Consider the following 25,215-nt stretch of genomic DNA (forward strand, 5'->3'; position numbering starts at 1 on the left):
GTATATTTCTAGGTGGGTTTTAATAGTGATTTAGCTGCTATTTCAAGGAAGTGTGTGCTCTTGTATTTCCAAAGAACCTAACCTTGAACTGTAGCATTATGTCAATTTGTATGATCTGTTTAGTTACTTTAAGCGTGATTTGGTTTATTGACAGTACTATTGTTAGTTGTTGGTAGTTTTGTTCTTTTTTAACAGCTTCTATTGATCGTTACAGTGTTGGTTTTGTCATAATGTGGTTTAGAAGGTATTGTGTGATCAATCCACAGCATTGTTGGTTCCGGTTTGGTGACCCATGGTGATGTCATAGATGTTCCACTATGGTATTTGGAATTTGCGTTGGTGTTTGTGGGCAGAATAATGCAGTCTGCCAGCACAAGTATCTTCAAAATAGTCCATTAGCAGACTTAGGGGCCTATTACGATGGCGGGCGGACACCGTAACGGTGAATGGGACCGTCCGCCAGAGTTGCGACGGTCCCGCTGTGGCCATTAGGATGCCACCGCCACCATGGCGGTGGCATCCCCATTCACAACATTGTGGTGGGCGGTGCTCACAGCATCGTCCGCCACAATGCTGTGAATGCACGTTGTGCATTGGCATGCACTAGGTGACAGGCACCGCACGGTGCCCTCCACTTTGTCCATGCCAATGTAGTGGGGTACCTCATGTGCACCCTACACCCCCCCAATGCCCTGGGGGCCCGCTAAGGACCCCAACAGCATAGACCGCGAGCCTTTCTATGGCAGCAACGCCGCCATGGAAAGGCGAGTCACCGCCTGCATGTTAATATGGATGGCGGTGTCTGCATATTATGGTATTTTTCCACCCGGTCGATGAGTCGACTGGCGGAAAAGGTGGACGATATTCCCACCTACTACGGACCCCCCAGCCATACTAATATGGCGGGGGTTAATCATGCAAGGATGGCGGGAGGATTGCCCCCGCCGGCACAGCGGGGGCAATCTGCCCACCATCCTAATAGATCCCTTAGATTTTTCTAATTTCTTTGGTAAGTTGGGGATTCTATCAGTTTTTTTTAGTGTCTAGATATATTTGTGACACATACATGTGCTGGGGTCATCAACTGTTTAACTTTGAAAGCAAATTTTTTGTTTGTTGCATGGGCGATATTTAGTACACATTTTTGTAGATATCTCCAAATGCTTTGTTTGAAATGGTAATAGCAGTCTTGTAGGGCTAAGTGTGGTTATAGTTTTAATATTGTTTTGTGTCATTGCCTGCTGAAAGTCTATTCTATTTTTCTGTATAGAGTAATAGTTAGTTTTTATTTTGATGTAATTAAACAGTTCAAAATGTGCAGAACTTTCTGCTTTATAGTTAGGGCTATGTTCTTATTATGATATTCACCATATATAATGTATATCTGTGTGAATGGTGGGTGGCATACTTTAAAGGTTCTGTCCATCCTCCGTGGTTCAGAATGGCTTAGGGTTAGTAGGTTATTTTCAGTTGACAATATGATTATTCATCTGCTATCATTGTGATTGTCGTATAGCAGGAATGGTTCATTCTTATGTGTAGTGATTAGGTATTCTGCAATTTGTATGTCTTGGTATAATCTAAGAGTAGCATGAGTTTGATTTGTACCTTGTTTTAGTGCATGACATTAGCCATTTTAAAGTAGGACTTTCTGGTAGCTGACCTGTAATGTGCTCAGCAACATTAGGGAGTATGTATTTTAAAGTTTCTGTAGAGTGTTCTTGGAAACTGGTGCTTGCTTTTTTTAACTACTGAAGTACATGCCTGACTTCTATCTTCGTTATATTTTGGGGGTGGTTTTGTTTTCTGATGTTAACAAAATTGTTTTTCATTGTAGCCAATCCATAACAAGAGTTAGCACAATACCAATGGCCTGATAACGACTATGGTGGTCCATTGAACCGCTGTGTAGCGGTGATGATCCATGGACCATCAGACTGGCGGTCCATCCATCGTATTACGACTTGGGCGGTTTCACTTCCACAGGACCGCTGCAACCGCTGGGGATCCTTGAACGCTTGGCGTTTGAGCAACAATCAGAGGCAGCAATATGCTGGCAGTGCAGCAGCATATCGGGAGTTGCCTCACTGCCATCCTTTCCATGGCGGTGAGGCCGCCATGGAAAATATGGTGGTGAGGCAACTCAGGGAGCCCTAACAGAGCCCTCTGTTGCGCCTGGGCCTGGGAATGCATGAAGGGGGACACATGTTGTGCCCAACTGTATGTTTGCTCCCCCAAATTCCTGCATGGCATGGACTGCACGACATGGTGCATTCCATGCCGTACAGGAAAGTGCTGCAGCAGTCCAATGGCAGTGCCTTTTAAGGCTCTCCCATGAGCCTTTGAAAGGCACAACTGTGGACCATAGCAGCACTGTCTGTCAGACCAGGATTAAATTCGAAATCTGGCAGGCGGTGTATGAACGGGTTTGGCAATTCTCTAACAGAGCACTGGTGTGGCGCTCCATGGGAGGAACACTAAACTCATCATCAGGCCCTAAGTACATTTCCGGATCACATTCTCCTTGCTTGTGATTTCCTGGCTGAACATGTATCTCATGTGTAATAGCAATAAACTGCCTTTCTGGGATGTGATATAAGTTGCTCTTTCTGCCATTTCATCTTAAAGTAGTATCATTTTACTATTGATACTTTTGTTGAGATCTCCTTTTGTAGTTGATAATACAATGAAAACATCCATTAAAATGTTTTACATTTCATACTTACATAAGAGCTGTTGCTTTAAGATGACCTTGATTTTCTTCCTTTTGTGTTATATGGCATTGAGATTTGTGCAGGTGGGTCTTACTTCTCTGTTGATCTGAATTTTTATGTTTTAGTGTTATGTTGAAAATTGAGGTTTGGTTAGTTTTGCGGTCGGTGGGATTTTAAGATTAAGTTTAGCTTTTAGGGGTTGTTGTATTTTGTTTATTGTACTTAGGAGTTTTGAGTTAGAGTTCTGGTGAGCATGACTTCATTTTTTTGGGTGAAGTATTCATAGATTATCTGATGAATGGCATTGATAGTAAAAGAGAGAGTTTAGGGATTTATTTATAAATTTGTGTTTTCAAAATATGTTAGTATACATTGCAGTTTAGTTAATTTTTAAACTTAGTTGTGAAGTTGGCATTTTAGTATTTTCATATCTTCCTTCTGACTTTACTTAGTGCAGTCCTACAAAGTGTCCTTTTTTGTAGATGTTTAATGTTTAATTATTAATGTGAAACATTATGTGAATTTGTGATCATTTTATATTGTTCTTTTAATTAGGTGTATAGTTGTATTAGTTACTTTCTTTTACAGCAGATTGTATTGGTAAATTTCCATTTAGTTTGTATTCCTTCAAATTATCTCTTTTTTGGGTGAAATTAATTTTATGTTTTCATTTGAAATATGTGTGTAAACTGGATTATTGTCTTATTATTTTATTGTAAATGCAGAATTTAAAGTTATTAGCTTTTTATGTGTGGTGCAATATGTATTTTAATGTAGCAATGTTTAATTTATGATAATGTATGTCTTTTTACCAGTAGATTTAGAAAGAATAGATATGTCTTTATTTTTGAATGATTTTATGTTTCTGGTTTCAATGTATTATTATCATTCTATTTAGTGTACTGTGTTTCTTTATTTTTTTTGCATTTATATTTTAAAAACTATTTCTTTATAATAATATTTTTTATGATGACTTTTAACTTTTCATGTTTCGGGTGTAATTTCTAAATTATGTGCTATGGCTTACAAATTAAACATGTCACTCTAGGATTAGCCAATTTTTACATGTTTTTGGGGTCACTGCACAGCTGTAACCCCAGCGTGCAGAGTCTAAAAACCAGCAAAAATGTCAACAAAAAATGGGAGGACAACACAAAAGGGGTATTAAGAATCGCCCAAACCTGAAACAATCTGGTGTATTCAGTGCAGGCAATAATAATGATTTATAAAGCATATTGAAAATGGCTAAATTAACTGATCAATGATCTTGTTCTGTCGTTCGCTTTGGATGGTTGGTGACTGGCTAGTCAGTGAAATTTAGTTTGCTGCTTTATTTATTGCATTTAAATGTGTCCACATTGTCAGGCAGTGTCTTCAGAATGCTTTTGAAGAGTAGCGTTGTGGGAAACAGAAAGACAAAATGGACTAGTAAAACAGGCGATCATCAATAGTTTATGAGAGGAGCCTGTGTTTCTACAAAATAATCTGGAATAAGAAAACATTTGTACCCACCCGAACATTTGACATCACTTTGCAATCTAATAATGTCATATTAGATACCACCCCATTCTTCCTATTATTTTTGATGACTCAACTCTGTCTATAAAATTCATCTATTCAACATTACTCTTTGCCTCTTCTGCGCACTACATGGTTTCCTAAAGCCTTGGGGGCATATCATCAAGCCCATTTTCGCCGCTTTAGCGGCCGATTTCGGCCGCAAAGCGGCAAAATAATTATCTCACTATTTTCAAGGACACGCTGACGCGTGTTTCTTTGATGCAGTCGCCGTTTTTTCACCATTTTGCATGTCAGCGATTATTATCGCTAATGACATGCAAAATGGGCGTTCCCCACAAGGTCTGCTTCATTTACGTGGGAAACAGAATTTACCACTAAAAAACCGCGCTAACCATGGTTATCGCATGAACTTAACGTCTGCTTTTTCTTTTACTTAGCTATGCTGATAATGGGAGGTGGATCGCCATGTCACGACCACACTCCCCTATCAGCAAGCATCTCCATTATCATCGCTGGATTTCAGGCGGTGGTTCTGTTTCTCGCCGTCTATCACTGGAATTACATCGCCTGTTCGTAAGGCGTTGATAATACGCCGCTAACACGACGATGTAATTCTGCGATAGACGGCGATAAACAGAAAAGCGCTAAGTGCGCTTAGTGATGTTTATCGCTCTTCCTCGATAATATGCCCCTTAGTTTGGTTTAAATTCTCTGTTTGCCTGAAACAATTACCCTTGCACCAAAAGTCTAACTTTCACTTAATATAAGAACCAATCTCCCAGATGTTACTTCAGAACTGAATGCTTTATCCAGCCCATTGCTAATTAAATATGACACACCAGCACCTGGAATAAAACAATGCACATATTTTACAGTGCATGCCACTCCGGAGCCATAGCTACTTATTGCGGTTCCCCGGTCTTCTTCCAGGTCTCTCTCTCCTGCTTGTTGGGCTGATTCACAAATGCATTTATGACATCAGGCAGCAGTACCTTTGAGTGTCCTCTTACATACACTTAAACAGATGTGTAAGTCTGCCCCAAAATGTCAAAGTGCAAAGAGTGAACTGCCGTTTCTATTTGTCCTAATTGTATATGGACGTTACCTAAATATTCTCGTTGATTCCCATTTATATAATTTAGGGGAAATTCAAAAAAGCAAGTAAGAGTATGGAACAGATTACTACTGGGTACCACTTTAGATACTCCAAGATACCTTTTGTAATTAGCCTCCATCATCTCCTCTTACCAGCAAATATACGAGGAACGTCTCTCTCATCCACTAACCTCGCCTCACAGGAAAATAAAACCGAGTATTAACAACGAATATAAAGGGGTGTAAAAGTAAATTCTTGACATTTCAAGCTTGAATTCCCGCAATAGTATTGAAGATGTCACACACACTACTTGAAAGTCATGAGGTGATGAATGTGCATCTGACATTTGAAATGTCACTTGGAGAGCGCTGAACTAATAAGAGCCAAGCTCGACTTTTAAAGCCAGAAATGAGTCTCCGATGATTTATGGGTTTGATTCATGCAAGACGATCCAATCTTTCCAGCAAAGCGAGATAATGTTTGAGGAGTTTCATCCACGTGCAGTTTAAACACCCACGGCTGCATCTTAACGCAGACCACTGGGGTACCATTAAGTCCATTCAGATTAACTCAGTGGGTGTCTCGAGGTTCATCTTCGCTCTCTTTTCGAGCTTCATCCCTGTTCTCCTATCAGTTTGCCTTGAATAGGAAACCCGAGTGTTGAATGTCGTTCATTTTGTCCTGAATGTGGCCCTGCTCAGTTTTCCTCACCTAGCCTGTAGTTTCCTATTTCTTGAAGGAAGCCAGAATATGTCCCTGTACAAGCCTTGGAAGTTTAACAATGAGAGATGAGCACAGTCATTTATGGAGTCGGGTCATTATCCTTCTGTGCCTCAGTTCAACAGACCTCTGCTTGACGATAATGCTGCTGGCAGATGCATTATGATAACTTTCACCTTGCAGCTACTGATACTAAAGGCTCTACATGCCTTGCATGGAGATAGTGCTGCTCAGCATTTGAAAGTGCTGTAATGCGGCACCACGAGAAAAGCTGTGTCCTGACTAGAGTTATTAATGCATGTTATCCGCAAGAAAGCGAGAAAAGATCCGACAAAGCAACGCTGGCAGGTTATTTTTCTTACTATTTTAAATGGAAAATATCTCCACAACTGCCTAAGAAGTAGAACGATTCTTGTCATGTTTTACTAATTTCCACCTTCGATGCATGTCTTGTGTGTGAGGGCATGCGTGTGTGTCTACGTGCCTGCTGCCACCTCGCCAATTCACTAACACTCCTGGAGAACATTTCTACATGTGAAATGGTTGTGGCCAGTGAAGAGGAATCCACCGGGGGAAGGAGGGGTTTCAGTGGACTTCGCCAACAACAATCTGTTGCTTTATTTAGCCCCTCTCTGCTCTGGAATATGCCCCCAGTTGCTTTGAAACAGCGGCCTGCACTCTCTTCTACTTTGACCAACATATGTGATGTATGGGTTGTGCATCATGCTAGCGTTCACAAACGCCGAGCGGCTCTTCCAAATACTCGAGGCAGACTATACATTATGAAAACTGCGGGCGAATATCTCATGTGTCAAGAGGGAGTGCACATTTCATGAGAGTAACCAGAGAATGTTTGGCCCCGGATTTGGATCACTGGGTTAATGTTTCATCCATCGTTACTTTCGGAGTTTCTCTAGTGTGACTAAGCGTGTTGCCAAATGGCGACTCTTACACAATTTAATTCCACTATATTCATCCCCAGGGACTTAAAAAATACATACTGGAGCCTGGCACAGAAATGCGTGTTTGCACCGTTAGAGGTTATTGTAGAGCACGTCTGTTTTGGACATTCATTCTGTAGCAGTTTCAAAGCAACACAATTGTCCATCAGAATACTGAACATTTTTACAGAGAGGGCTGTGGGCTTCAACTAAGGCCTTGTGTCCTCTTATTGGAGTGCGCAGAACACTTCGCCATTTCATGTATTCCTTAATAAAGGAGTAGATACTTATCTGAGGGGTAGTATTTCTGTAAATGGGTGTGTGAAAATTAGAAAAAAATAACTAGCAAAAACTAAGATGTAGCTTACTCTCTTAGAAGCACCGTCAATAAGCAAAACCAAAGCCAGTTGTGCCGCACAAGCATCTGTTGCTTTAACATTGGCATTGATAATTCATTTTAATGAGATTATTGTGACTGATCTTTTGGAATTAATCTTCAATGCCTCCAGAGGGTGTCTTACTTTGCCGTGATAAAGTGGGACATTGCCCATGAAACACGTCAGCTGTGGTTCTGCTAAATGATGAGAATTCCAGAAAAATGAATTCTAGTCTGAAAGTATCCTCTATCACTTCCATCTCTTGTGCTACAGTATAATGTATACTTTGACTATGTAATGTGAAGTAAAACATTTTAACTGTGTGGCATATACGTTGTTTGATTAATACATTGAGTTCTAGTAAATATATCAGACTTTTCAAGTGTAATATGTTGCTATTATCTGTGTTTAATTACTCAGATTTGTCAACGTGGGTGCTCTTAAGTTTTGGAGAACTTGTTAAATTATGTTATCAGTGGGTACCTGATGGCATCAGTTGTGCACCCTTTTTCTGAGTCAAATCACCTTCCTACCCTATTTGTGCTAGTTTCATGATGTAGCTCAAATTGGTTTATCAGCCAAGAGATAACACATACAGATTACAATTTAATTTTTTAGATAAAGTGGCTCAAAATAAATGAAAAACATGTGGTACAGAACAATAAGCGCTTTGAACTTCTGCAAACTCAAGACTACTTCCAAACCGTAGGTGAATGTGAACGGGAGTCAATCTTTTAAATAAGTAAATGAAAAACTGATTTATGTATGCACAAATGAGTAATTGACTGAGTGCATGAATGGATGAGTGAGTGAGTGACTTGATGGAAGGAAAATTATAAGATAAGTGCATGAATAGAGAACTGATCATCAGGGTCATGAGAGGAGAATATTCCCAACAGGATGGGACCATACATAGGACCTTGTCCTTGGCCATCCATGTCTATATTGATCATCTTACCAGTGAATCCATCCATGTAGTCACACATGCATCCCGGCACTCTTTCATTTATCCAGGCATTTCTCCATGTACTCAGGCACTTATTCATCATAGGTGCACAAACGTCTGCATCGAATCGTTCCATACAATTAACCAGGCACTCATTCAAGTCCTCACATATTCATCCATGTGTATACCCAGTTACTCACCCATAAAATATGTCATTGCATTAGTCTCTCATACATGCATTTATCCACACACACACAATTATCTCTTAGTTCATCCAACATTTTACTCAATTCCACATTCACCCACTCACCAATCCACAAAACCACAATGTTATTGTTAAACTGGTTCAACCTATCTCAGCATCCTCATACGACTCCTCATTGTTCTGTAAGCCCTACATTGTTTGCATGGTCTCATTGTCCATCTACTGTATACTCATAGATACTGTGGACTAAGCTTTAGTGGCAGTCTCTGTTGAACAAACTATTGTGGGCACCTACTACAATTCCATCTGATTTTCTTTATTTGAAGTCTCTTGTTTATCCTCAGCAACTTGTAGATGAACCCATCCCTTTTTGACAGTTCATACATCACTTTTAGATCTTCAGAAAAAATAATATATTTTTGCCAAATTTATATAATACAGTGAACACCTGGTAAATCCATTAATTCTAAAGTAACTTGCTTTCATTATGTTTGATACACAGATTTACCATAATTATTTTTATTCTTGTACACAGATGACACCCCAATCTTGATTCACTAAACAATGTGTGGTCATAAATCTACATTTACACCCAATATTGCTCCATTGACTCATGACAGGTATTGGATACAGTTAATCACAAAGACCATGCTACAACCTTTTGACTCGGCTCAGACCCTTTTCTCCGAAGGCCCTCACACACTCTATTGGTTTCATTATTCATCAGTGGGTCTCATCCTGGTTCCTATAATCCAGGGTGGGGTCAACCTTCTTCCAGGGAGCAGTTTGAATATTGTTCATAGCGGGGTCTAAAAGATTAAAAACAGCTAAAGGACATCCAGGTTTCCATTTAGCCTTTGATGCCTATGAATGGTTAGATAATATAAATAAAGGGTGTCTTTAGGGATTACTACCCTACCACCCTAACCTTTCATCAACATGTTTCAGCCCTCTGAATGGCTTATCACCCTGGTTTCTAGGGACCAGGGTGAGACCTGATGAAGAAGAGTGACACCAATAGCATGTGTGAAGGCCCATAAACAGCCCCTTTGGGTTGTCCTATCATCTGGAGAAACAGCTCAAAACGGAGTCAAGAAGGTGGTAGGATACTCTGTGTGATAAACTAGTGCAATAGAGAGGTGGAATTCAATGGCCTCTGATATATACCTATATAGAGAATATCTCTCCCCTCCCTATACATAAAATGTGTGATAGAGGTATAGAGGCAATGGATACATTCATTACTACCCACATACCTAGAAAAAGAGCCACATTCACCATTAGTATTGTGAAGAGCAGGAGACTTTAACTGTTGCTACTGAGAGTTATTTTATCATTTGACACCTCAGCCATAAGAACTGAAGCAAAAGTTACATATCCTTTAAGTGCTTCTTCAACTTAAGAAGAGTAAGAAGAAGTTTACTCAGTGAAGTCATAGCTACCAGAAAAAAACCACAAAAAATCCTTAGATGGACATTATCTCACATCCTCCAAGAAAGAAAAATCTGAGACTGTGAAGCCAATCTGCAGACTCTGTGACTTAATTAGAGAAAGAGACCCCTTCGGAACTTCACCAACTAGAATGGGGTCCTTGAACAAAATTATTGTGAAAAACCCCTGTTAGCCAGTGCTAAAAGAAAATGCACACTACAGTAATGCCTGCTTGCCAGGACACATAAGAACCAGTGAATGTTCCTCGAGAGATACTGCAGGTGTTTGAACAGGAGCCTAATTCTCAAATGCTATCTCAGCATCTTCAGATTCTACTCTATGAATTGACAAAATACTACTACAGAAAACACCATATAAAAACAAAACTAAAAAACACACATTGTTTAAAGTTTTAATGTGGTAGGTTGTCACTACACTGTGTTCACAGTGTATTAAAAAAAAAAACAAGTCTAAATTAAACCAAACGCAAGAAAAACAGAAAGAAATCAGAAAACCATGACAACTTGCAGAGCAGATGTAATGCTCATGAATTCACCCTTCTTAAAACAAATGCAAAAGCAAACATTATAAATGATTTTCCAGGTCTGGTTACATGTCACTATGTCAATAACATGACCAATCAGCTATCAATATAGTATCATTTATTGATTTGACAATGTGTTGTTATTCAATGACATTGTGCTTCTAGGTGTATTTTGAAATTGGGTCTTTGGTTGGGGAGGTTGGTAAGCCCTTCACAAGCAACAGCCAAAAACTATGTTAGGGTGAACCACAAACAGTCACAAAATGAACTGGTGCTTAATCCACGGGTAGCTTGGCACGAAGGCAGTCAGGCTTAACTTAGAGGCAATGTCTAAGGTATTTATGCAGCAATTAAATAGTAATAAAATGAAAACACAATAAAAATCCCACACCAATTTAGAAAGATAGAGTAACATTTAATAAATTATTTGACATTCAAATGACATAAATCCAATTTATAGAACTGGAGATATGTAGTTTCAAATATTTCAGGTAAGTATTGCGCCTCAGAGCACAAAGCGTCACTCATGTTTATCTGGTTGTGCAAGATGGGGTGAAAGTCACGAGCTCATCCACCAGACATAGTTCTAGAATCCTGATGTCCGCTATCAGAGTAGGCAGCACCTTTGCTTAATTGGAAAAAGAGGGGAGGCCAGAAGCGGAGAAGTGTGGAGGGGACAGGCGGTTCTAGGCTTAAGTTTGCGAAGGGGTCCACAGCAGTACTCACAGTGGCCTTCATCATTGTTCCTCAGGTTCTGGTTGTCCTGTCGGCTTTCCCAACTGAGTACCCAACACTGGTTTCAAGTTCGTGTCTGTCCCTCTCACATCCCCCCCATGTTTCTTTGCACCGTTTATAGAGGGTATTCTGGACTGGTTTTTTCGGTTCCCAATTAGTGAATTCCAGCATCAATTATATCCAGGAGTGCTTATCGATGTTTTATTCTTCACCCCACTGTTTGGTAGGTCCCTTGGCCGTCCAGGCCCCTGCCGCTGTTGTCAGGCATGCACAGCCACCAGCTGTTCTCATAGGCCGGTACCAGCTGTTTCTTAGCCACTTTCCTGGTCACGGAGCTTCTCACTGTGGGCCCCTCCATGCTAAGTGGGCTCACCATTGGCTTGGCACCACAGCCCGTCACCCCGTCACTATCTCCTGGATGTGCTTCCTCTTCTGGCCTGCTGCTTCTGGTCCGTGGTCTCAATGGCCGCGATTTCTACGTGGGATGAAGCCACTCTGGACTGCACCTGCAGCCAGTCAGACCAATCTCAAAATGTAGCCCCTTGCCTCAGGGCCTAATGGCGGGAGGTTCATAGGTCGGGCCCTCTTCTCTAAGTCCACTCTAGTTTTCAGAGTGTCCCCTTTCTTTTCCCTTCCTGCACCCCTAGGTGTGTGGGGGCCTGGAAGGCACCACTCCAGTAGCAATACAGCCGACCCACTGGGGCCCCGCTCCGCACAAGCAGTGGCCAAGCCCAGCGAGGTCCGCGCCGGCCACACAGGTATGTAGTTACTTCGTTGTTGTTTTACCTATTTCCCCCCAGTTTCAGTGCGCATGGCCTCTCGGGCAGTTTGTTAAGCTTTGCAGCCTGGATGGTCCAGATTTATACAGGATAGACGGGTTGATGTGGTTGGCTCAGCGAAGCTCTTCTAGCTTGCGGCCATTTTCGATTGTGGCAAGCCACACCCCTAGCAATACACTTTCAATGTTTGGAAAACCAAAGTCACCTTTATCTTGTGCACAGAAACCGGCGGGGGGCTTTTAAAATGGAACCCACAGTACTTTATTACTCTGCTGCCCTTATTCATACACTGCATATACTACACTGGCCATATGCAGACACACATGTACAACATACACTTTGGAGTTAGTTGTAAGTACCTTTGATATCAACATTTACTCTGCTCTGCGATAGAAACAACCACGAATGGGAGTAGCTAACATAACAAGTGCAACATCTGAGTGCTCATTGATGAGATGCTCTCAGCCAATGTCAAATAACTAATTTTACTCAGTGATTAAAAAAATAAATGTATTCAGAATAGTGTGGGAAGGTCATTAAAGACCTTTTACTTTTTCTGCGACAACTCTTCTGTGGCAGCATATAGACCATGTGCCAAGGTTTGCATACTCCAGAATATGTTTAAAAGGGCTGCCCTAGAGTTGGCACACAGCTGGCTAGACCCTTGAGGGCCTTATCCACAAAGGTAAACTTACACTTTTGTGTAAGCTTATGATTGTTTTCTTTTCACAAAGGGATTTACGAGTAGTATCTTTCTAAGTGCCAAGTCTCTGCACATAAAAAGATAGATCTTTTTACGCGTGAAGACTCCACATACATAAAGCTACTACTCATAAATGCCTTTGTAAACAGCAAACAATTGTAAATTTATACAAAAATGTAAGTTTACCTTTGTGAATCAGGCTCTTAATGTTTGAGTGATGTATACACTTGAACTAACAAGTACTGAGCTGTCGCTTGATTCCTTTCAGCGTGATTCCACTTCTTTCTTTCCTTAGAGTGACCCTATTCTTATCTTCCATTCTCTGCATGCCTTCTATTTCTGAATATAGTCTCCTCTCAGTCTCATGCCTGACTGCATTAATCTCTTTTATTGTATTTCTGCAAAAGGCTGTCATTTCATTTCACGGATCATGATCTATCCTGCTTTAATAATACCCTATCCCTGCATCCGAACACATAACTTCCAAGTTTTCAATTTGCATATGTGTCACATTTCCACATTTTTAGTGTGTTGATGTGTAACATTTCAATGCCTTATGAGCAACACTTTGAGTGACACGTAATCACAGCCAGGACATATATGTATCTATGATTAATAATAAAGCTTATAAAAATTACTCCTTTCTGCAATATAATGGTCTTGGAATTGCCATTACCACCCTTTTGTGTGGTGGTGGTTTGCAAACTGCTTTTAAAAGGCTCACAACCCAAAGTATGCATGACTGAAAAGCTAAGTTGGAAGGAGAGAGATATCTCGAGAATGGACAAGGCTGTTTCACAGGTATTTCAAGGGCTTGTCACCTGTCCTTGCCCTTCTCCTCCACTCTACCCCAGCTCCAAAACACAAACATCTGCTTCTCATTCTGATGGAAGGAATTAAATTGAAGTAATAGTGCTTTTTTATGGACCTCTGATGGATAAACGGCAGAGTAGGTCTTACCGGATTTTGAACCTGATGCCTCCAGTTTATGAGCTACTCTTCACAGCATGAGATCAAACTACTGTGCTACCTTCCTATAAATAGATACTATACAGCACCCCTCTCAATGAGTATACAATCAACCCAAACATCAATCAAGTGGCTAGAATTACAAACAATCCTTAAACAGACTTTTATTAATTGAGAAGAAGGAACACGTGCAAGGTTTAACTTCAATGTAAATTGCATGCCAGCCATGTGTAAATCTCCTTTAAAATTTGCTCAGTCTGCTTAAAAAGTAATTTAAAAAAAAATCAGCGTTTCCAGATATGCTGCTCCTATGTCATGTGCAACACCCATCTGTCTTGACTTTTCACGCAGTGGCGCTAAAACACTATGGGACAGGTAGTTTTACTTGTCAGATTAACAGAAAGGAGCCGATTCCGATCCGGATCGGAAGGGCACCGAACGCGATCCGGCCGGAAAAACTACGAGCCATACGCGTGTTTTCCGGCCGACTCGTACAGCTGTACGAGCGAGCAAGTACGATGCAAGCTACGTGAGTTTCACCGACCGAGTCATTTCCGGGTTCGACCCGCTCCATACGTCTCGGTCGGAAGCTAGCCGTGGTGTGCAATGGATGCGATCTACAACCGAGCCCGTACGATGCACGCGTCGGACAGCCTGTACGAGCCAGAGTGTCCAGCTCACAAAAGTTCCCGGAGTCCGCGTCAGACCCCCTGACACCCGCAGCCCTACGACTCAGACACAGGGGGAGACCTATTGGTCTCCCCAACATGGGCATGTATGGTGCGGATAGCACCGGCACGTACCCGCTGTAGGGGCGCACTTGTTCGAGACCTACCCATTCAGTCAATGGGAGCGCATGTACGCATCGTACAACTGGCTCCCATTGACTTCTATTGGAGTCCGACCGAACCGAGTCCGACAGCATACGTGTGCATCGTACTCACTCAGTCGGACTGTAGGGGTCCGGCTCGGTCAGAAAACACTCCGGATCCGACTCGGTCGGATTGCTTTCCGACCCGGATCAGAATCGGCCCCTCTGTAGTGTCTATCGAGGCATGGAAAATATTATTGGACGAAAAGGCCACTATAACAGTGGGTGTCACACTTTCAAACATGGAAATGGTCTTACTGAGAAACAAACATGCATTTCTTTGAAGAAAAAAAAGGAGACTTCCGAAACTTAACAAGTTACAGGAAACAACACTGAACATCTGAAATTGCACAAAAACGCATATATGCGTTTTATTGAGGTGATGCCGATATCACCTCCAAAATGCAATAGTCAATCCTCTGATACATGGTACTTGGCAAGGCTGCTAACATTATATAATCTCCACCAGCCCACCTATCTAACCAACCATTTACTCAAACCACACAGCCCCCACTAATGGTAAAACATAACTGGTAGCAATATCATGTATCACAAAGTAACTGGGACCACATGACTAATAGAATAACCAGCATTTAACCACTGGAATAACTACTAACCTTGGGTCCCGGAGTAGCGTACTTCTCGCCATAAAGCGCTTCAGCACCCCATCAGTGGTAGTATGTGCTATACTCATCTTTTTTTTTTTTTTCCAATATTTGTATTTTTATTTTGTTTTCAATACAGGTATAGCATACATTTACAGACACCCGATACACGAGCACCACTACAAAAGATTCAAAATGCTTGCACACATGGCACACTGATACATAATAGAAAATTACATATATCACAGCTTTTCCGTCTCTTAGTCCTATCCGTTTTACTCTCCTGTATTGTCCTATTGTTCAGGTTGGGGCTCATTTGACGAAACATCCTCTAAAAGCCCGTAGTATTGTATCCATGGGTTCCAGACTTTCTTGAATTTGTTTGGACACCCTCTAGCTACAAATGTGTTTTTTTCCCCCGGCATGTATAAGTCCATTCCCTTTTTCCATTCATCTAGTGTAGGTATCCGCTTTACCCCCACTTGCGCGCCAGATCTCGCTTAGCGACCACTAGGCCCAGATTAGTCAATATTAACTTATTCCTGGAGAGGTCTACATCTGTGGATATACCTAGCAGTACGAATTTAGGGTCCATAGGTATCTTATCCCCTAGTATTTCTGTTAATTCTGCCGTTATGAGACCCCAGTATCCCTGTATCGTTTGACATTCCCAAACCATTAGGCAGTTGCAGCCTTGGCCCTCCCCAATTTGTGTAATCGGGACCTGTCCTAGTAGATCCTATGTAGGACCCCAAACTGAATGAGGCGGAGTTGTGATTTAATTGCTACTTCTCGTGGTTACATCAATGCAGTCTCCCAGTCCAAGTTGTCCATGTCACCCTGCTCTCAGCTTTGCGAGTGTGTCGGGCTTGTTATTAATTATCGTGCAGTATGTCCAAGAAACTGCCTTCTCACTAAGTTTTCCCATGAGGAGTCTTCCCTCCAATGGAGCATACTCAGGGAGTATTTCCATATCTATATTCTGCGCCCTCCATGCATGCGCCAACGGCATGTATTTGTACTGTTGTGTCTGATGCAGTTCATTTTCCTCCGGGAGATAAGAGAAAGTGGCTAGTTCCTTATGGTTTAGTATGGAGATACCCACTAGATCCCAGCTCTTAAAACCCTTTAGTTGTGCGAATTCTCGAAGTCTTCACCCCACCCAGAGTGGGGTTTCTCGTGTAACTGTATTGCTCCTCCAATACTCATCTTTGATCCTCCTAATTTAAAATTGCAAAGTCGGACCACTTGCAGGCTGAATATTTCCTGAAGCCAAGATTAATAAACGTAATTACTTCCACAACGCATTGAAGCCATTTTAATCATGCGTGTAAAACCACATTTTTGACAGAAACCACCCAAAAACTGTCATGCCCATGTTCCAATAAACCGCCAACAATATTTATTAGTTGTGTACATTTAATGGCCTTTTCTCTCGTTTTAATCTACAATTGCACCGTGAGCCTCATCGCAGTATATTTTACTATTAATCTATTGCATCTAAATGTGATGTTTTAATTGCTGATACTTTTACGCCCCCTTGTCAGTGACTGTTCGTGGGTCACATGTCAGGGATTTCTCTTTGGCTCTATGATTCGGGAGAACAGTTCTCGGAGTCGAGGCTTTCGGGTGTATAGTGCTTTCCATAGTACTTGAAGGTTTAGGTTGAATTGAAGGGGAAAGGAACATCTGCATTTCTTATCAGCAGGAGTTTCTTTTTTCTCTGAGACTTTAAGAGAGATTGAGATGCAATTGGGAGGCTTTTTACCCATTGTGCACCACAATTTTCTGTTCTAATATTATTGCCTGAGAGAACATTGCTGCTCCCCCACATTATTGTCTGTGCCTCTAGGACTCAAGTGTATTCCTTCCGAATATGTCGCCTAAAAATCCTCGAATCCTGCTCACAGAGTCCATTTGTTAGTGTCAATTATACCCGATTACTCTTTGGTAACATATTGAGGTTGTAAAATGGACTGAAAAACTAGGACGAAACAGCTGTATAGATCAAAACTACGGTATACAGTCAGCAATCGCAAGTGGTCTAGGGACATCTGAAAGTCATTACTCACCAGAATATTTGCAAGAGAAAAAAGAAGCAGAGATTCACAGGCAAATGATGCCGATAGCTTTGAAAGCGACATTTGCCATGATGATGCATTAGCTTCACTTAAGGCTCACCACACAACACTGCAAAAACAACAGTTGATGGACAGAATGCAGAACAATTTCATACATTCACCCCAGTACAGAGATCTGGGCCTAAATCCATCTTTTTTTTTGCTCACCATGCCCTTCCAGTTTAAACCCAGCCATATGCAAATCAGTCTTGACCCTGTGCCTCATGGGAACAGTCCAGGCCAAACTGCCAAGTCAGGTCCTCCCTGGACTGGAAACAAGCATTCTAGGACCGGTTTCGGGGTTTCACCCCTCTTTTGCCAGGATAGCTTGATTCATGTGGCATGGAGAGCACAGGACCCAAGTCTGGGCATACACGTCCCACTTGGGGTGAAAAATGCAAAAACAACAGTTGATGGACAGAATGCAGAACAATGTCATACATTCACCCCAGTACAGAGATCTGGGCCTAAATCCATTGTTTTTTGGCTCACCATGCCATTTCAGTTTGAAACCAGTCATATGCAAATCAGTCTTGACCCTGTGCCTCATGGGAACAGTCCAGCCCAAACTGCCAAGCCAGGTCCTCCCTGGACTGGAAACAAGAATCCTAGGACCGGTTTTGCGGTTTCACCCCTCTTCAAGAATGATGGTTTTAACCCAGATCTTTTGCCTGAGGGAGAATGTTTGCATTAACAGCATTACGTCCATCATTTGTTTGCTGTAACACACCACACAACACTGCCATCACTTTCCTGCTGTCCAGGGTAATACTCTCTGAAGTCAAGATCCTTGGCCAAGATGGCTTTTCCAAGTCATCTGCATTTCATTGTATACATGTATTAAACAAACCTCTGTACATAGATATGTCACACTGTACATTCAATGGTGTTTATAGAAGCAGTGCAGCACCCTGATAGACATAGGAGACTCAAAAGTGTTGGTCTTTGTTGTATATATGTGCTTGCTTTGTTATGGCTACTTGGGGTCAGTAGTCCATTCTTTGTGTTTATGTCTCCTCAATCTCCCTCACTACCTATGAGTGTTCTATCTGGTATGTGAATGTTCCAGTCTTGGCAGTTGATGGTCTGGTCAGCTAGCGAAGTGCTTTACCTCTGCTGTGCTGTCCTAATAAATCTATCTTGTAACCTGAAGACGTGTCCTGCTGCCTATCTAATCTACTTACAACATTTTGGCGACGAATTGGCTGACCAGACCAAGGCAGAAGCACAGTGCAGCACGAGAAACACTTCGCATCAAGAACCCAAGACACCTTGTCATCCATCTGCGGCTGAAAGCAACTGTAAAAGTAAACAAGATACCTCTGGTATGCCGCAAAACTTAAAGAAACCTGCTCTATGAACGAAGTTTTCAATCAAAATATGAAGAAACCGACAGAATCACCAAGAGAAGAAGAAATCTGCCGCAAGTTATTCAAATAAAAAGTTGAAAGAAACTGGTAACCTGAGAAACTGAAAACCCGAGTAACGCTTGAAAATCGGCAAAAGAAACAAGTAACTAAAAGAAATCAGCTAAACTACTCCATTTGTTGTCTATCCTGTCTCAACACGACCTGACAGGTATGTGGGACACTGTCTGTTAAGCGCAGCCAAGAGCTCATCTCCGTTTAAGAATACTCATACTAGGCGACAGGTCAGCAATTCCAAACGTAAAGAGCGTATTTTTGGATTGAAACTGACATATTTGGAAAACAATTGCGATTGATTGGATTATTTTAAGTCAACGTGCGCCTGGAACTGTTTATTGCGGCAAATGATATGCGTGACTTGGGCATGTATTATGATTTATTTTTGACATGGACATTGTAATGAGTGGAGAAAATGACACGGAGGAAGAGAATGGTGTAGCGCGTCTTAGTCTCCGCCTTACCGTTAGGCTTCAGAGAGGTCTTTCCGACGTCGCTGCCATCCTGATAATGATGACGTGGTAGAATTCTCCGTGGGTGTTGGTGGAGAAGCGTGACACTCCATGTCTAACGTCAGCTGCCTACCGTCATAGAAACGTAATTCGATCGCGTATTAGCGCTTGGTTGCAGGTCATCGCGCAACGTCTCAACGTCAATCAGCCATGTTGTTTATCTGTTCCTATGGATACTGGAACACATCGTAACGCCGCCCCGGTTCGAAGACTGATTCGAAGATTGATTCACCCTGTGTGGCGTATAGAGCTGTGTACCAGCGGTATAGTGATGGCTGCTGAGAGGATTACGCCAACACACCACGGGCTTCTATACGCATCAATCTTTCCCTGAACGCTATCTTCTGAAAATGAATGCACACACTCATGCGGTGATAAGGTGAGAAGAGTAGGGTAAGCATTTTCACACAGTTTTCTCACACGCTGTTTTCCTGGTCCATAAAATCGTTGCTGTGAAGCGGTCACATTCTTGTAACACCCTTGTGAGAGACAGTAGTTGGAAATGAACACACAAGTAAATTCGATCGGTTGTGGGTTACTTTTCACTCGTAAGTTTACATCTCACAGTAATAGTGTTAAATCTGTCGTGACACTGCCATCTTGTGGACTTTTTTAAAGTATTTATTTGTGGCTCATTTTCATTAACAAAGCATTGGATGGTCACAATTTCGATCTCTTCTGCAAACCGGAATAGAACTATAGCATTTAGGGTAAAACCGAGAAGGTTCCAGAACAAGGACAGAGTCTAGTACCAGGAAAGTCAAGAACCGGAACAGTTATGGTCATGGTTATGTTCAAAAGCACGTATATATTAACGTTACTAAAGAAGCGCAAAAAGGAGTATCTGATCGTTCATTCAATTCCAGTATTGACAGAGAGTTGTTCAAAAGCAGGTGTTGGAAAAAATATATATATATATATTTATGGGAAAAAAAAGAAAGGAAAAGAAAATCAGTCTTAAAGGCATAAGAAAAGATGCCACCTTTCTAAAGTATTGAAGTTGTGTAAATTTTAAAGAGTTAAAATGCAAATGGAAAATTGCAAAGTAAATGGGAAATTGAAAGACGCTAGTGGAAAAATTGCAAAGTAAATGAAAAACTGGAAGACGCAAGTGGAAAATTTGAATTTGCAAAGTGGAATTCCTATTTAAATTTTTGTTTAGGGAAGATCTTGCAACCCTAACCCTGTTTCAGGGAAAAGTAAGGACTAAGGAAGCGAGCCTTGGACCACGACCGGGAGAGGACAATGGTGTCCCAGGACCGGCGAAACCAGAAACTGCGAGAGGACAAAGGATGTCCCAGCACCGTAAGGAGACGAAGACAAAGGAAAAGGGGGTAAAATGTGAGAACTAAAGTTCCAACCTATCTAGCGGGAGACAACAGATGTCATAAAATCAGTACCGGGATAGGAAAAGAAAGGAAAAATGTGTCCTTTGTCCAGGAGTGTTCACGACCTAGAGTTGTGACGACAAGAGTTCCAGTACCACGAGACAAAATCGTGACATGGAGGTTCTTTCTACCGGTACAAATGTTCCGCGACTAGAGCCGGGCTTTTTAGCCTTAGTACTGAGACAGTTTGTCAACTAAGAAATTTAATTGAAAGTCTAATGTAGAGGCCCAAATTACATCGAGAGGTCTTTAACCCAAGAAAAGTACCAGAGCGTCATTTTAGACTGCAAGAAATCTGGCTGAGATTTTTCTTTGGGAGTATTCTTCCAGAACTATTGAGCATTTGAGGCTTTGGTTGAACTTTTATATCTTCAACTGTGTGCAGGAAGCCGCGACAGACGGAAAAACTGATTGGAGTGCGTAAGCTGTCTCTTCCCGTTTTTGATGGCCACAAAGACGGATTGTAGAGAGTAGACTGTTTCTTTTTGTTTTTCGTCAATCGAAGGGAAGAAGGTGGTCATGTCATCGTGATATTTGTCATGATTCTCATTGTGATCCTCTTCTTATCCTGCCCTTTGCTTTCGTCATCTGGAAGTCCAAGAGGTTGTTGACCTCCTACATGTTTTATGTTTTCTTGCTTTTCCTTTTCATGCTTTGAGCTTTTGTTAGGTGTTTGAAGCCTTTATTGTGTTTTCTGTAAATGAAGAAGATATGTTGTATATATGTGCTTGCTTTGTTATGGCTACTTGGGGTCAGTAGTCCATTCTTTGTGTTTATGTCTCCTCAACCTCCTTCACTACCTATGAGTGTTCTATCTGGTATGTGAATGTTCCAGTCTTGGCAGTTGATGGTCTGGTCAGCTAGCGAAGTGCTTTACCTCTGCTGTGCTATCCTAATAAATCTATCTTGTAACCTGAAGACGTGTCCTGCTGCCTATCTAATCTACTTACAACAGTCTTCTTCAGTGGGAGTTTGTTGACCTATGCAGATGAACAGGGATGAGGTGATCCTTCCAGGTCTCTTCCTGCAGTAGCAATCCTGCACAAGGGTGTACAGACTGCATGAACATATTAGCCTATTCTTGTGCACACTCTTCTTACTGCCGCTTCACCAGTCTCAATCGTCCTGTGTGTATTTTTGCATGCCTGTCTGGTTAAATGCAGATATTCTATTGATTGTTCAATTTGTATGTATGCCTGTATATGGTATTTCTAAAGTGTGAGCCTAGCCAAAGGCAACAGAGGGCTGTACATGGTCAAACAAAAGCATAAAGTCAACAAGTAAGAAGAGGCGGCGCTGGGTTGATGTTGGGTAATCCATTGCAATATAGTGTTCTTTGAAGCAGTAAATATTCAACTCTTTCCCAAATTGGAGCAGTGCTGGGGCAGTCTTGATGGATGCAGAGGTGTTTTCCCAGATGACCGGTGCATAGATGGAAAATACTTAACTTCTTGTGCTTTCTTTTTGCACTTGTTAGTTGGCAGTCAGATAGTGTTCTGGCTGTGGATGTGCTGATGTCCAACAGAGATTGTGAGCTTTGCTTAAATAGAAAGGATAAAGCGATTGTTGGACTTTATAGGCTACACCCTAATCACCAGTCAAAACAAGTATAATATCCTGTGCACAATTCTTCCAGCACCTGCTGCTGTTTGATGCCACTATCCACAGATCCAAGACTAGAAGGTATGAAGAGGTGCACCAGAAAAAAGACCAATTCCAGTATGAATTTCAAAGTATCTCCTTTATTATTTACTTAAATATAAAATGGTTAAAATCCAGCCTAGGCGATTCGTTCCATATACTCCTGAACCTTCATTAGGGCTCTGAACCGTGTGCATCAATTATTTTTAATAACTGTGTAACTTGATAATCCATCCAAATAATATAAAATGAAAAGTCCACCACATTAGATCTTCAATCTGTTTGGTGGCCTGCGGTTAATACCGAAAAATTCATCAAGCCCCATATTTATTACCGTGATGTGTATCCATGTTTCGAGTGTTATGCGGTCCGACCACTTTTTATTTTATAGTATATTGTGAGCTTTGCTACAAGTTGTTCGTGATAGCTCTGTAAATGATGCAGCTGGTTTTGAAGATGGTGTGGGCCAGCAAGTGAAGCTAATGGAGTCCCATTTAGGATGAGGGTGATGGGATCATATTTTTCAATGCCGTTAATAAGATGTGCATTTAGGATGCCTTTAAGGGGTGTCCGTGAGGTGGAGAGGCCATATGTTAGGGCATTACCAGAATCCATTTGCAAGAGTATGAAGGTTTGAACAGCAGTTGTAAAGTCTCTTTCTGGGAGAAATCATTAGGCTTTTTTTTTAAGAAAGAGCTGGTACCAGGCCTTACATTTCTGGGCAATGTGTTCTTTAAGTGTGGGTTAGGTGTCCTGGGTGAATCCAAGTGGTTTGGCAATTATTAAAAGGAAAGTCCAGGAAAGGGGCTAAATCACAATCAGATGTACCTGTGAGATGTCAAACAGAAACACTTCCATCTTAAACACTGACGTTTGCAGATCGAGTGATGTGTTATTTTGACTTGAAGGAAATATTTAGACTGTACCTTCCACTATGTCAAACTAAAGGTATGTGACTTCTGAACCACAAGCAAATGTGAATTGTAATATGACTGCCACATTCACAACTATAAAATTCGAAGAGGTTGGAGGACATGTTTCATGCACCATCGGTGGTGGCCGCCTAGATCAGGGTTCTCGAAAGTTGGGCCTGGAGGGATGGATCCATGCCAGAGTTTTAGCATATCGCCATTTAAGATATATGTAGTTCTCTTAAAAATCTAGCACTTTTAAGAACCCTGGCCTAGATCATTGCAACCGCCAGGCCCCCTCAGAATTGATCTGCCCTCTACTAAGATAAATGTAGAGCATCTTGCATTGTCTTTTGCTGTTGTTCACCGCTCCATTAAAGTTAGATTCCCTCTCTAGTGATAAAATAGAGATATGCCTTTATTTCAATATATATATATATATATATATATATATATTCACTGAAAAAACCATAGGTTTCAGGGGTGTTATAGTTAGCTGGACTTTTCACTTGTACAAAACCATTGAAATTCCCCCGTTATAGTTAGTTCAGCTAACTATAACTCGCGCGCCCGCAATGCACTGCTGATGACGTCACATATTACATCACTCATGACATCACTGATGACATCTCAAATGACATCACTGATGACATCTCAAATGACATCACTGATGACATCACTGATTACATCATCCAAAGAATATGTGTTTTTCTGAAAATTAAATATGTTTTATATATGTATATCTCAAGGTCGATGGAAGAATAAATGGGTATATAAGTGTCTAAATGGATGATTTGTTTTTGAAAAATTGATTGTGTAACTGACTGATTAAGTGTATCATAGTGAATACATGGCTTAGTGAGTAATGTTTAAATATGTAAATATCTGTATCAGTCTCTCACTTTGTGTGTAAGTGGCTGCATGGGTTGGTGAGTAGCTACATGGGTGTCTATATCGGTTATTAGTTGGTTTTTTGAGTATCAGTCTGAGTGTCTGCATGGTTCGGTGGGGGGTATTACGTAGTGCATAGGTGCATGAATGAGTGACTCACTGTTTGTATGTGTTGAACACAGCATGTGTGCAGGACTGTATGGGTTGATGAGTGTGTGTATGGGTGTGTTAGTGAGTGAATGACTGTCTCAATAGTGTCTTTATGAGTAACTACATATGTTTTAAACTAGTATATGTGACTATTGGTGTATATATGTGAGTATATGTGAGAGTGAGAGATTGAAAGAGTTCCTGTATGAATAAGTATGTGTTTCTATACGTGATTGTTTAAAAGACTGAGTATGTGTAAGTTTCCGTAGAAGTAAGTGTGGTGGTGTGTGTATAACTGTATATGCAAGTAAATGTATGTTTGATTCTTTATTAGCATGAGTGACTATGTGTGTGAGTAACTCTATGGATGAGTGGCATTGTGTAACAGGATGTATAGGTGTATGAGTACATATGATGAGTGAATACATGTATGAGTGACTGTATAGGACTGTTGGTGAATGAGTGGATGTGTATGTGGATCTTAGAATTACTGAAGAGGTTGTTGTAACTGGTATTGGTATGTCCATTGTTTTGAAAATTTTAGTCTCTATTTTTGAATGTGTGTATCAAAGGTTATATTAGGGTGAGAGGAGGTCTGCCACTCTATCACAAGGATGATGTCATCAGTGATGTCATTTGAGATGTCATCAGTGATGTCATGAGTGATGTCACTGACCATGTCATGAGTGATGTAATATGTGACGTCATCAGCAGTGCATTGCGGGCGCGCGAGTTATAGTTAGCTGAACTAACTATAACGGGGGAATTTCAATGGTTTTGTACAAGTGAAAAGTCCAGCTAACTATAACACCCCTGAAACCTATGGTTTTTTCAGTGAATTTCTGAGGTTTTTTAAATGCTAATTCCTAAGTATAACGTGCCTGAAACCTATGGTTTTTTCTGTGAATTTCAAAGGTTTTTTAAATGCTAATTTCTAACTATGCCTACAGAGATAGGACATGTGAAGAAAGAAGAAAAAATGCACAGAAAGAAACAAAAGAAGTGCAGAAAGAAGCAACAG

This window comes from Triturus cristatus, chromosome 2_2, assembly GCF_964204655.1.
Source record: "Triturus cristatus chromosome 2_2, aTriCri1.1, whole genome shotgun sequence".
Lineage (NCBI taxonomy): Eukaryota > Metazoa > Chordata > Amphibia > Caudata > Salamandridae > Triturus > Triturus cristatus.